Source organism: Chlamydotis macqueenii, chromosome 4, assembly GCF_036417535.1.
Source record: "Chlamydotis macqueenii isolate bChlMac1 chromosome 4, bChlMac1.mat, whole genome shotgun sequence".
NCBI classification, from domain to species: domain Eukaryota; kingdom Metazoa; phylum Chordata; class Aves; order Otidiformes; family Otididae; genus Chlamydotis; species Chlamydotis macqueenii.
The window spans coordinates 78476248-78486647 of record NC_141559.1 but is presented as its reverse complement, the minus strand read 5'-3'; positions in this window follow the sequence as shown (position 1 = coordinate 78486647).

Genomic DNA, 10400 nt, shown 5'->3' with positions numbered 1-10400 from the left:
TCACTTTCAGAAGTTGATTCTGTTGATTCACTCAACCATTTTGTGTTATACTAAGACTTTGTTGTTTTGGGGTTTAAGTGAAGTTTTTGTTCCAATTTGGAAGCAAGAAAAAAACCTGTCTTCTGAAATTTTTGGCAGTAGGTAGGCATCAATTTTTAATCGTCTTACACATTCAGCAGCCATTGTAGTGATGTCAGTTTGAAAGTCTGTAGTCTCTTCTGGGATGTACCACAAATAAGGGTCAGCAGCTTACAGAATACTGGTGGAACTTCACCAAAACGCATAGCTTCTTGCTGATATTAGTGGTGCCCACTACTGAGGTTTCTGTCATTCTTCTGGGAACATACATAAAATCATAAGATAAATAAGGGCACTGCAGTGTTCCCGGCTGTGTCTGGAACCGTTTCTCTGACGGATTTAAAAGGAGAATGTGAAAGGCTTTTGATTTCAGATCTTATTCGCTATTGGGAGGTTTTTTGTTTGATTTGGTTTTTCTGTCACTCAGTTCTGAGGGAAAATGAGTCTATTAAACATGCAACTGGTTGTCAGATATACATTGTCTAGTAGATTTTTTTCTTATTGTAATCCTAATTTTTAGTTTAATTTAGGAAACACAGAAAAGGTGTAATATGCAAAATTAATTGCTAACGTGAGGCTACTTTCTGCTTCATTCATTCAAAGTAATGTACAGAAGGAATGTTAGAATGAAGCTGGATTTGTGATCCAAACAATACCCTGAAAAATCAGCAACAACTTCATATTTCCATTTTAAATCTCATGCCACCAGACCTTCATTCAAAATATGGATCTGTGTTATTGTGGCGTAAGCACTGATGTCCTACATACATGCAATTAATTGAGAAAATTAGATAATGGAGTTCAAGCTCTGGTGTTGCTCCCAGAACTCTCACTCAGTTGAGACCTTACGTGAGCCTTGAACTCTGGAATTGCTCCGTCCTCTACAGGGCCTGGGGCTGGCAGGCTGCCCAAGAGGAAGAGAGGAATCGCAATATCTGCCTGTGTTATGCAGTGTTGGGGTTGTGTGGAGGATTTGAAGCCTTTGTGATGTCTTAGTGAAAGCTGCTGGATTGAGTACATATAATTCTGAAAAGTGATCACTTAAAAGCAATTTCTTAAGACACCGTTTAATATCTTCTCTTATTGCCTTCAGGTTGCAAGAAAGCTTTTTCTGAGCCTTGGTGTGGAATCTGAAAGCTGTCACACTCTTGAGTCGCACCATGTAGACTGTGCTTTCTACTGGGTTAGTCTGTTTGTCGAGGCACCTGTGCTGAGCTGCTGCTTTTGGTAAATCTGCCCAACTGAAACTTTCTGTTGTGGGTGGCTGTGGTGTGAGATGGAGTAGAGACCAGAGCCCTCAAGCCTTGAATTCTGTCTGATTTGTCTTAGTTTTTGTTTTGCGGATATAAGTAGAAGGTTGAAAAAGCACTGAAAATAATGCAGTCTGCTTTATTTTTTTTTAAGGATTTGTGTTTTGAGGTTGATTGCAATCTTGGGTTTAGATTTTTCCTGCTGCTGCTGAAGTTATAAATCTGAGTAGTTAGCTTCTGAGCCGTCAAGTAACTTAGTCCATCCTCTAACAGACAAGCTTAACTGGAAACCCGTGCAACTAAACAAAGCTGAGCAGGAACATGTAGGTGCCAATAACAGTTCATTGATTAGAAGCCTCAGGAACATGAATTCAGAGATCCATAGCGATTCAGCTTCAAGTTCAAAGTGTCCTTTAAGTTCAAAGGTCCTTGTTCTGGACCCTTTCCTAAACTCTCCTAGTCTTTGTTTCAGGCGGAAAATGGCTGTGCATTCTTCAGTGACTCTCTTTCCTTACTCAGGAGTTACGTGCCTTTCTGTACCTTTCCAATGACTCTTCCCCTGGCTTTCCTTAGCCCCTGCTCATCTGATGAGAGAGCCTAAAGTCACACATAGATAACTGCTTTTCTCATTATTGAGAAAAGAGTGGGTTCAAGCATAATTTGTGTAGGCAACACTGCAGCTTGTCTCCCATGCAAGACAAATAATTACTCTCTTCTCCCAGGACACCTAGTTTAGCAAACCTTGGGGCACTGTAAGATCTCTTTGATATTTCTGCCACTCTGTGAAATGGGGCTGTACAAGTACGGCCAGCATCTTTCACATTTATCAGTAGGGAACCCTTGCTCCATATGGTCACAAATGCCTGTTGTCTTTAAGGAAGTCAGTCTAAGAAAACAATGAGACCTCCAACAGACAGGCCACAATGTAGTACTCCGCTTGTACACAAGGAACAGACTAATTGAAGGGAAATAAGTGCCAGTTTAGAATCACAGAATGGTTTGGGTTGGAAGGGACCTTTTTAAAGCCCATCCAGTCCAGCCTGCTTGGAATAAGCAGGGACATCTCCAGCCAGATCAGGTTGCTCAGAGCCCCATCCAGCCTGGCCTTGAATGTTTGCAGGGATGGGCCATTCACCACCTTTCTGGGCAACCTGTGCCAGTGTTCTTACCACCCTTATTGTAAAAAAAAGTCTTCCTTACATCTAGTCTAAATCTACTCTCTTTTAGTTTGAAACCTCTTGTCCTGTTGCGACGGGCCCTGCTAAATAGTTTATCCACATCTTTCTTATAAGCCTCCTTTAAGTATTGGAAGGCTGCAAAAAGGTCTCTGCAGAGCCACCTCTTCTCCAGGCTGAACAGCCCCTTGCTTTTGAAATGCTTGCTTTTGAAGTAAGAGTTGCACTTCTGGAAGTCAGGAGATTAACAGCTCTGGAGTTACAGTAAAAGCATGAATTGGCAGAACAGAACATTTTTTTTTTTCAGTGCTCATTCCCAAATCTGTATTTGGAACTCCATACTCTCCTCACCCACCCACTGGAAAGTGGTTGCACAAACTATGTAGAATACTTCTAAACAAAGTTTCTTGGTATTAAACATGAAAGAGAAGATCCCAAAAGAAATGTTCTTGCCACATTTTGATTAAATAATGATTAATCTATGATGTAAACGCTGCAAATGAGACATGGCAGATTGTTTCATCTAGCAGAAGTGACTTATAGCTCCAGTTTAGATAAGTGATAGCCAATTTTTCTAAGGTCATAAATAATGATTATTGTTCATGTGTTTCCTGATTATCTTGTTCTTAGCCTTTCAAATTTTTGCCAATAGTTGTCTACATGGTAGACATCTTAAAATACTAGGCACAGAAATTGACTTTATTTACCCTTTACTGTAAATGGGTCTTCTTACACTTCTTAGTAGCAAAGGAATCCGCACTGTCTAGAGTAAAAGCTAGTTCTGCTCATCTGTTCCTTCCATGAAAAGTACCAAAGCAGTACTGTTGTGATTTGAGAACAAGTTAAGTCACAGATCTTTCTGTCGCATCTGAGGAGACAGACTTGCAGATCTGACTGGAGACCTGTTTGTGTCAGCGGTGTTTTATGCAGGTGCAAGGGTTTCTCTGTGAAGGCCCAGCAGCACTAAATTCGTTCTGTCTGTTCTTTCAGTAAACTTGTGTGCTGCTTGGCTTTATGAAAGAACTGCTGTATATCAAACAGGCAAAATAAAACTGCCTACCTGTAGCAGAGTGCAAAAACAAGGTTAAAACTGCTGGTTTTGCTCTGTCCTTGGTTCACCAGGTCACCTGCATCGAGTACTTAATTATTCCCAGGCCTCTTTTTCATCTACAAATGGTGCAGAAGAGGACTCTGGCAGATTTATCCTGCCATTGATGTGACCCTGAAGCAGACTGCTGCTGCCAGTTGCCCCTCCTTTCTCCTGAGGGTCCTGGGACACCCCTTGTGTCCCTGCATCTGCTTTTCTCCTTCACAAGCAAACAGATCAGTCTAAATTCTCCGTAAGGGCAGCTGACAAGGAGGGAGGCAAGGCCACCCTTCTGCTGGAGCAGGAATAATAAGAAATGCCTGAAAGCAGTGGAGTTGCTTGTTCAGGGAACTGTAATAGAGCCTGGATGCTCACCTCTGAAAGCAGCTGTCACATTCAGTGTCCTATGAGAAGTGGCATGAATGTGCTGCTATAAAAAAATACTGTCACTTTTGACAGTTTGTTTCCCTTTATATGTCTTCTCCTACTTTGGTTTCGTGTACTTTTGGCTGCAGTATGTGGAAAAATCTGTAGTGAGATCCTAGTGTGAGGTCTGTCTGAAAAAGGCCACAACTGAAACAGGACATCTCTTCCTGCAAAGTGAGCAACAAGTTGTTTTCACGGTGGAAGGTTCTCATTTGAAATCTTGTGATAAAAGGAAGAACCCCTGAAGTTGCCTCACAGGCCCTGAACTCAAGCTGTGGTTTCAGCGAGGCACACTGGGAACGCTAACACCTGGCACGTTAACCCTGCCGCTGGCCTGTGAGACGTATCCTTGTTGTATCTAACCTGCAAACTTGTCCAAGCCTATTTCTACAAAGATTGAGAGGCATTCAGCTGAAATCAGTGTAAATCACCTGAAAGCAATGCCTTGGGCTGCATCTCAAAGTTACCCTGTATCTGCGGAATCAGATCAGCATGTAAAACTGTTGTTTGAGCTAGTTAGAGGACTATTACAGTTTAATTAAATTAAGGATTTTTTTTTTCAGAATAGAGCTCCTGGCCAGCACTGCCATCCAACACCATGGAATCTGCCAGTGTGCTTAATTGGCTGTGTTTGTCAGCCAGAACACCAAGATGGAAGCACCAGGGTGAGAACTGGGAGATTTGGAATCTTGTTCCAGCCTTTCCACAAGCCTCTCGTGATTTGCAGCTCACTGAAAATGTGCTCCCAGATGAGATTCTTCACCTGCAGCTTTTTTAACCTTAACATGTTCGAGCTTCTGGTTCTCCTTCACATCCACTGGTGGAAATGACCCAAAGGAGGAGGTTACAGCCCTGTCAGATCTGCTGGTGTCTTCCCAGCTGTACTGGTTTCCTCTCCTGCCTCTGTCTTCAGAGGGATGTAGTGAGCAGCTGGGCACAGTGTGTTTTTAACCCAGACCAGCTGTAGCAGTTCTTGACTATACCCTTAAACGGGTCATCAATGCAGGTACTGCAAAAAATGAGTAAATAGATACAGTGCCATAAATCTTTCTGCGGGAAAGCTTTGGAAAAAGAGCAACACTATTCCTCATCTCCAGATAAACTGCTGTCCTTTATTTCAAAGAGTCTGCTTTACAGTTGAAAACAATGAAGTGCTATTTCAGCCAGTTATTGCTGGCAGAGCAAAGGCTTGTGCATTGATTCCTTTAAGAAAATTCTATTTTGATTTCAGAGAGCTACAGCGATTTGCCTGCCCAGCTTTACTCCTAGGTGTGTGCTGGCAGTCACTCCTGCTCCAGGGTGGAAGGCTGAGCACAGGCATACATCTCAATTTCTGCAAGTGACTGATGTTTCCACAAGCCCTGAACACCTCCAGGAGCCAACTTTGCACGATGTGCTGAGTACCACTTGTGTCACCATTGGGCTTCATCTTAAGATTGATATTGGTGACACCAGGCAAAAGCACAGACCTCTGGTCACAGGCCTTTTCTTCTTGCATTGGCAGGCTCCTTGCTATTTACCTATTTAAGACATGAAAGTGTGAAATAAAACCAGAATCTCAATGGGAGGAATGTGAAAGAAGTGGTACATGTTTTTTTTTTGTTGGTGGGGTTTTTTTTTGGTTTTTTTTGTTTTTTCTTTTACTCTGAGATCTGTGGGGAAAACTAAAAATCTCTGTGTGTGGGAGGGAGGGGAGGTTTGAAAGAAACCTTTAAAAATGAAGTAGGATTTCTTAGAATTAACAGTGAAACTGTTAACCTGGCACTAACCTAGCAACCAGGAGAAATAAAGTTGTTTTCCCCAAAGCTTAATGCTGGGCACTTCCCAACCATCTGCATTATGAATTCAGGCTCCGTAGGCTGAACCGGTTATTGATAACATTGTGCTCTATGAGAAATACATTGACTGCGCTACCTCTTGCTCGTAGCCAAGCTTTTTCACTCAAAATGTTTCATCTGTAACTGTATTATATCAGTCTGTGTCTGAGTTACAGTGGCAAAACCTTCCCTTTTTCAGTAAGCAGAAATGATCATTTCTGTTTCTCTTCATTCCCTCATTTCAGTGATATGTCAAGGGTAAATAACACATTGAAGTTCCACCATCCATGTGCAAGTTCTCCTCAGAGTGTTAGTCAAAACTCTGAAGGCTGTATCCTTACATCCATTTGACTTCATGTGCAAATGAAGTCCATGTGTCAAGAGCACAATGGGAGAGGCTGGGGGGGGCTTTGTGCATCAGCTCCATTCTTTCCTCCCCTGCCTTCAGCCTTTTGTAAATCCACCTCTTGTGCTTAAAAAAAAAAATAGTAAGTCACTCTGCCTTGCTTAGCTTCACCCAGTAACGCTTTGCACTCCCCACTGCAACACTAGGAGACCAGTTGCATTGCTGTCTGATCAAATGAGTCATCTGGACAAGGTGGTGTGCAACCATTGAAATGTGAGAATTCCCAGCAGCTTGCAAGATTTGGCTCTCTTGAGCACTTCTTAGAGGTCAAGAGAAGTTTTGGTGCTGTAGCTTCATGCAAGTCTAGATCAAGGGACCGTGCAGCACGCACTCAGCTCACAGGGGTTGCTCTCAGACAGCACCTGGGCTTGCCTTCAGCAGCAACATTTGTGCATGCATCTGTTGTTCCTCACATCTGCTCTTCCTTGGCCGAGTAGCTCATGTCAGTGAGCAGATGCAGAGGCCTCAGGGCCCCTTGGGAAGGCACCTTTTGCACGTGTGTTGCTTGTGGCAGGCAAATTTGAATGTGCATAAGCAATTCCTTCGCACATGATCCGCTTCCCTGCTCTATGCTGTCATGCTCGGGGGGAAGGGGTTGCCTGGGAAGCTGATGTGCAGTCAAGACCGTGATAGTGGAGTCGCATCCTATGAAGCAACATCAGACATAAAGCCTTCCCCATCAGGTTTCTGTCAAGTCTGGGGTTTGGGAGCCTCTGTGAATGGTCAGCAGTTAGCGTTGCTGGCGTTTCTGTCTATTTAAGCGCTTACAGATCTGTGAAATTTTTTGAAAACTCTCAGGATGAGTGTCTCTTCCCTGCTAAATTATTTCATGTCGCTGTGTGAGGGTATCTGCATCACAGCCTAAAGCAAGCAGGTGCTGCGTACTCATTTTCTTAGAATTGCCATCAGAATGAGGGGATTGTATGGAAGGGGCTTGGTTTTGAGAAAAACCCCTCTCGAACCTGAGGGAGAAGGTGATAACAGCTGCTTTGCTGCCTGCCTTCTGGTTTGTTTACGTTGCTTTTTATTCTTCTTTTTTCTAGCTCAGCAAATGAAGAAATCAGACCGCACGCACCAGCCGTGCTCGGTCAGGAGCGCTGGCATGCCGACCCCAGTGCTGCGCCTGCGGTGAAGGTGTTGCGTCGCCCAGCCCGAGCAGAGCCTGCGTGCTGCCTGCCAGGTGGGGGGTACATATGCCGATGCACAGTGTGCCTTTCATCTTTCTTTTCCACGCTTGAAACAGCAAGAAGTACCATTTGGTGAAGAAAAGGAGGTTGAGACAACACCCACAAGCTGGCGTCCATCTCAACCTCAGCTCTCCAACACTCATCTCGTAGCTACGTCATCTTTCGTTATGATTTTACTGCTCCACGTTAGCCCTGGCAACTGAGTTAAGATTAGCGGTCAGGTTTATGAGGAAGCATGAAGGAAGTGAGGACAGACGTACCACCACTGTTGTGGCAGTACTTTCTTGTTCATTTGTGATGTGCTGTTGAGGCAAATAAGTCTGTTTTTTTCCATTATTTAACAATCTTTTCTAGAGTACTCTGATGCTGTTTGCTTAGGTAAACATAGGCAAGCAGGCATCTTTATAGCATTACTGCAACATTTGCTAACAGCAAGGATAATGGAACAGGAGCCCCTCAGAAAGGTGGATTTGTTGTGTTTATGTTTCAGAATGTGCTCCTGTGGCATTTGGCAAATACAAGAGACTTCAGAGGAGATCAGCAAATGGAAGCCTAGCCCAGTGTTGCCCAAGCAGTCTTGAAAAATATTAATAGACACCTGTATCCCCTTTTAGGCACCTCAAAAAGTGGTTTAGTTTTGAAAACAGCTGACTGCCTGCTGCTCAGTAGCACTGAAAATCAAAGATGGACCAACAAACTGTCTAAAAAGAGATTTGGGTAACTTCTGTTAGGCCTCCAGGTTTGAAACCTCTGATCTTTAATCAGTTTAAGGGTGGCTCTGGAAATGCTTCAGTCATTAAACTATCTAATGGCACTTATTGTTTGTTTACTTCCTCAGGGAATCTGTAAAGGTCAGTGTCTAGCCTCTCTCCCTTGGGAGCGCTTGCTGCGTAAGCTTGTGGAGTCTTGTCTCTCTCCACACTGAACGACACTTTGCTCTCACAGTGAGGTGAGTCTGTCTTTGCTGCGTTCTTCTCTCTCCAGTAACGGCTGATCGTATCTGGGTTTCTGAAAATATTTGTGTCAGTCCTGTATACACAGTCAAAGTACCTTTGCCTTACAGAAAAGACACTAAGTGCAGAGAATATTGCCACGCAAGCACGTCTGCATCCTTTGGATGCATTTGGAAGGATAATGCTGGAATTGTGTGAAAAAGCTAAACAAAGGATTATATTAAAGTACGGATTGCATATTGCCAACGATAGGGAATTTTTACTCCTCGTTTTCCTCTCTCACCCCGCTGGTATTGACCAGGTCCTTTGTTGCTGGACAAGCCTTTATTTATTTGGGGGGTGGAAAGGGGGACGTGATACAGGTGGCTCCAGCCACGACGGGTATCCCTGTGCTATTGGTGATCGTGCATGGACCAGTGCAGGATCCACAGCCATGCAGGGGACAGAGCCCATGTGGGCAGATGAGGTGGGAGGGCCAGGCCTGTAAATCTGTGGCCAGCTGCACAAAGAAGTTATCAGGAGACAAAACAGGGCATGGGTTTTCTGGCCAAATGTGTACTCTTGTCCCAGGACCAGTATGAGTAACGTACCTCGGTTTGATTGAGGGAGAAGTCGTTCTGTGCGTGCACTGTGGTACAAGCGTGGAGAGAGCAGTTTCCGCAGAGCAGCCAGTGTGCTGTAAATTCACACCCTCACTGACCTCATAGAGCTGTGCCCCGCAGCTGCTTCCTGCTCTCAGATCAGGTCAAAGGGCATATCACCATCGCTTGTGCAGGTATCGCCAGCTTCCCGTGGCTCTTGGTGGAATAAAGCCTTGCGTGGCTTCTAGCGATGCTGGGAAGAAAGGGAAACGTAGGTGAAAGTTTAAGGGGGATGTTTTTTCCCCATGCCCCCTAGCCTGCCCTATTCCAAGTAACCTCGTGTCTTTCTGTTCTCTTTCCAGGTACCTGTGACTCTCGTCCACCGATGAAACTGCTGAGAGCAGCTGGAGGAACAAGGACATTTTTATTGTCTCATGCTGTAGAAGGCCTAATTCTTAATTGCACTGTCTTGTGTTAGCTTTGCCAAACTCAACAGTTGTGCTAATGATAGATCTCTCTCAAAATTGTGTTTTATTTTTGAAGAAAATGAGTGAACCCGTAAGAATTCCCTGCGTTTCCCTCTGCGGGATGTAACTTTAGTTATTTCACCACTCCTAAGGGTAAACTGACTCCCTGCTGAGTTATTCATGACCCCTTCTCAGTCAGGCTGCTGTATATCTGATCGCTTCCTGAGGCTGCTGTGAGGAATAAATCAAACGTCTCTCTTCACGCGGAGTGCTGGCACATCGCAGAATTTTTCTGGGACTGTAAAATGCAGAAAAACATCAACACAAGCCAGAATCTGTCCCACATTCCAGATGAGCCACCCAGCTTTTTAGTTCTCATCCTAGCTCTCTTCATTGCGTCTCTGAGCCCTGATGCTGCTCTTTATTCTGCCTCCTGTAACTAATTTCTGCCATCCTCACAATGAATCGTGATCAGCCAGTAGCATGGTGCGTTACATCACCATCTGATTTTATCCTTCTGTCTCCGGGGCTTTCTCAACTCCTCTCTTCTCACTGCTTTGCCACACTGGGTCGTGTCTACAGTAAATTTACAGATTGAAGTAGTTGGGGCTTGGTATCCAGCTTCTCTGTGAATCACCTGGTGTGCTCTGGGGTGGAGTAAAGCGCTTGGGAGCAAAAGGAACTGGGGGACAGCTTGCCAAACTGCTAAGCAGCGTTGATTGGAGTAAAATGTTTGTTATCGACCATAGAAGTGTCCTATGGAGATGTCACAACCAGAGCACTGCAGCAGGCAGTTCAGGGCTGCCCTGAGATTGAACCCTCTGGGGTGTTGATCCACCTGCTGCTACTTTTGCTTTTGTAGGATTCCTTTGATGCACAGTGGCTTACAAAATGCACGAGGTTTGAAGGACATCAACACGGAGAGGATCTAAGCCAGATGAATCCCCTCTCTGTGAACCTGCAGGCACCTTGT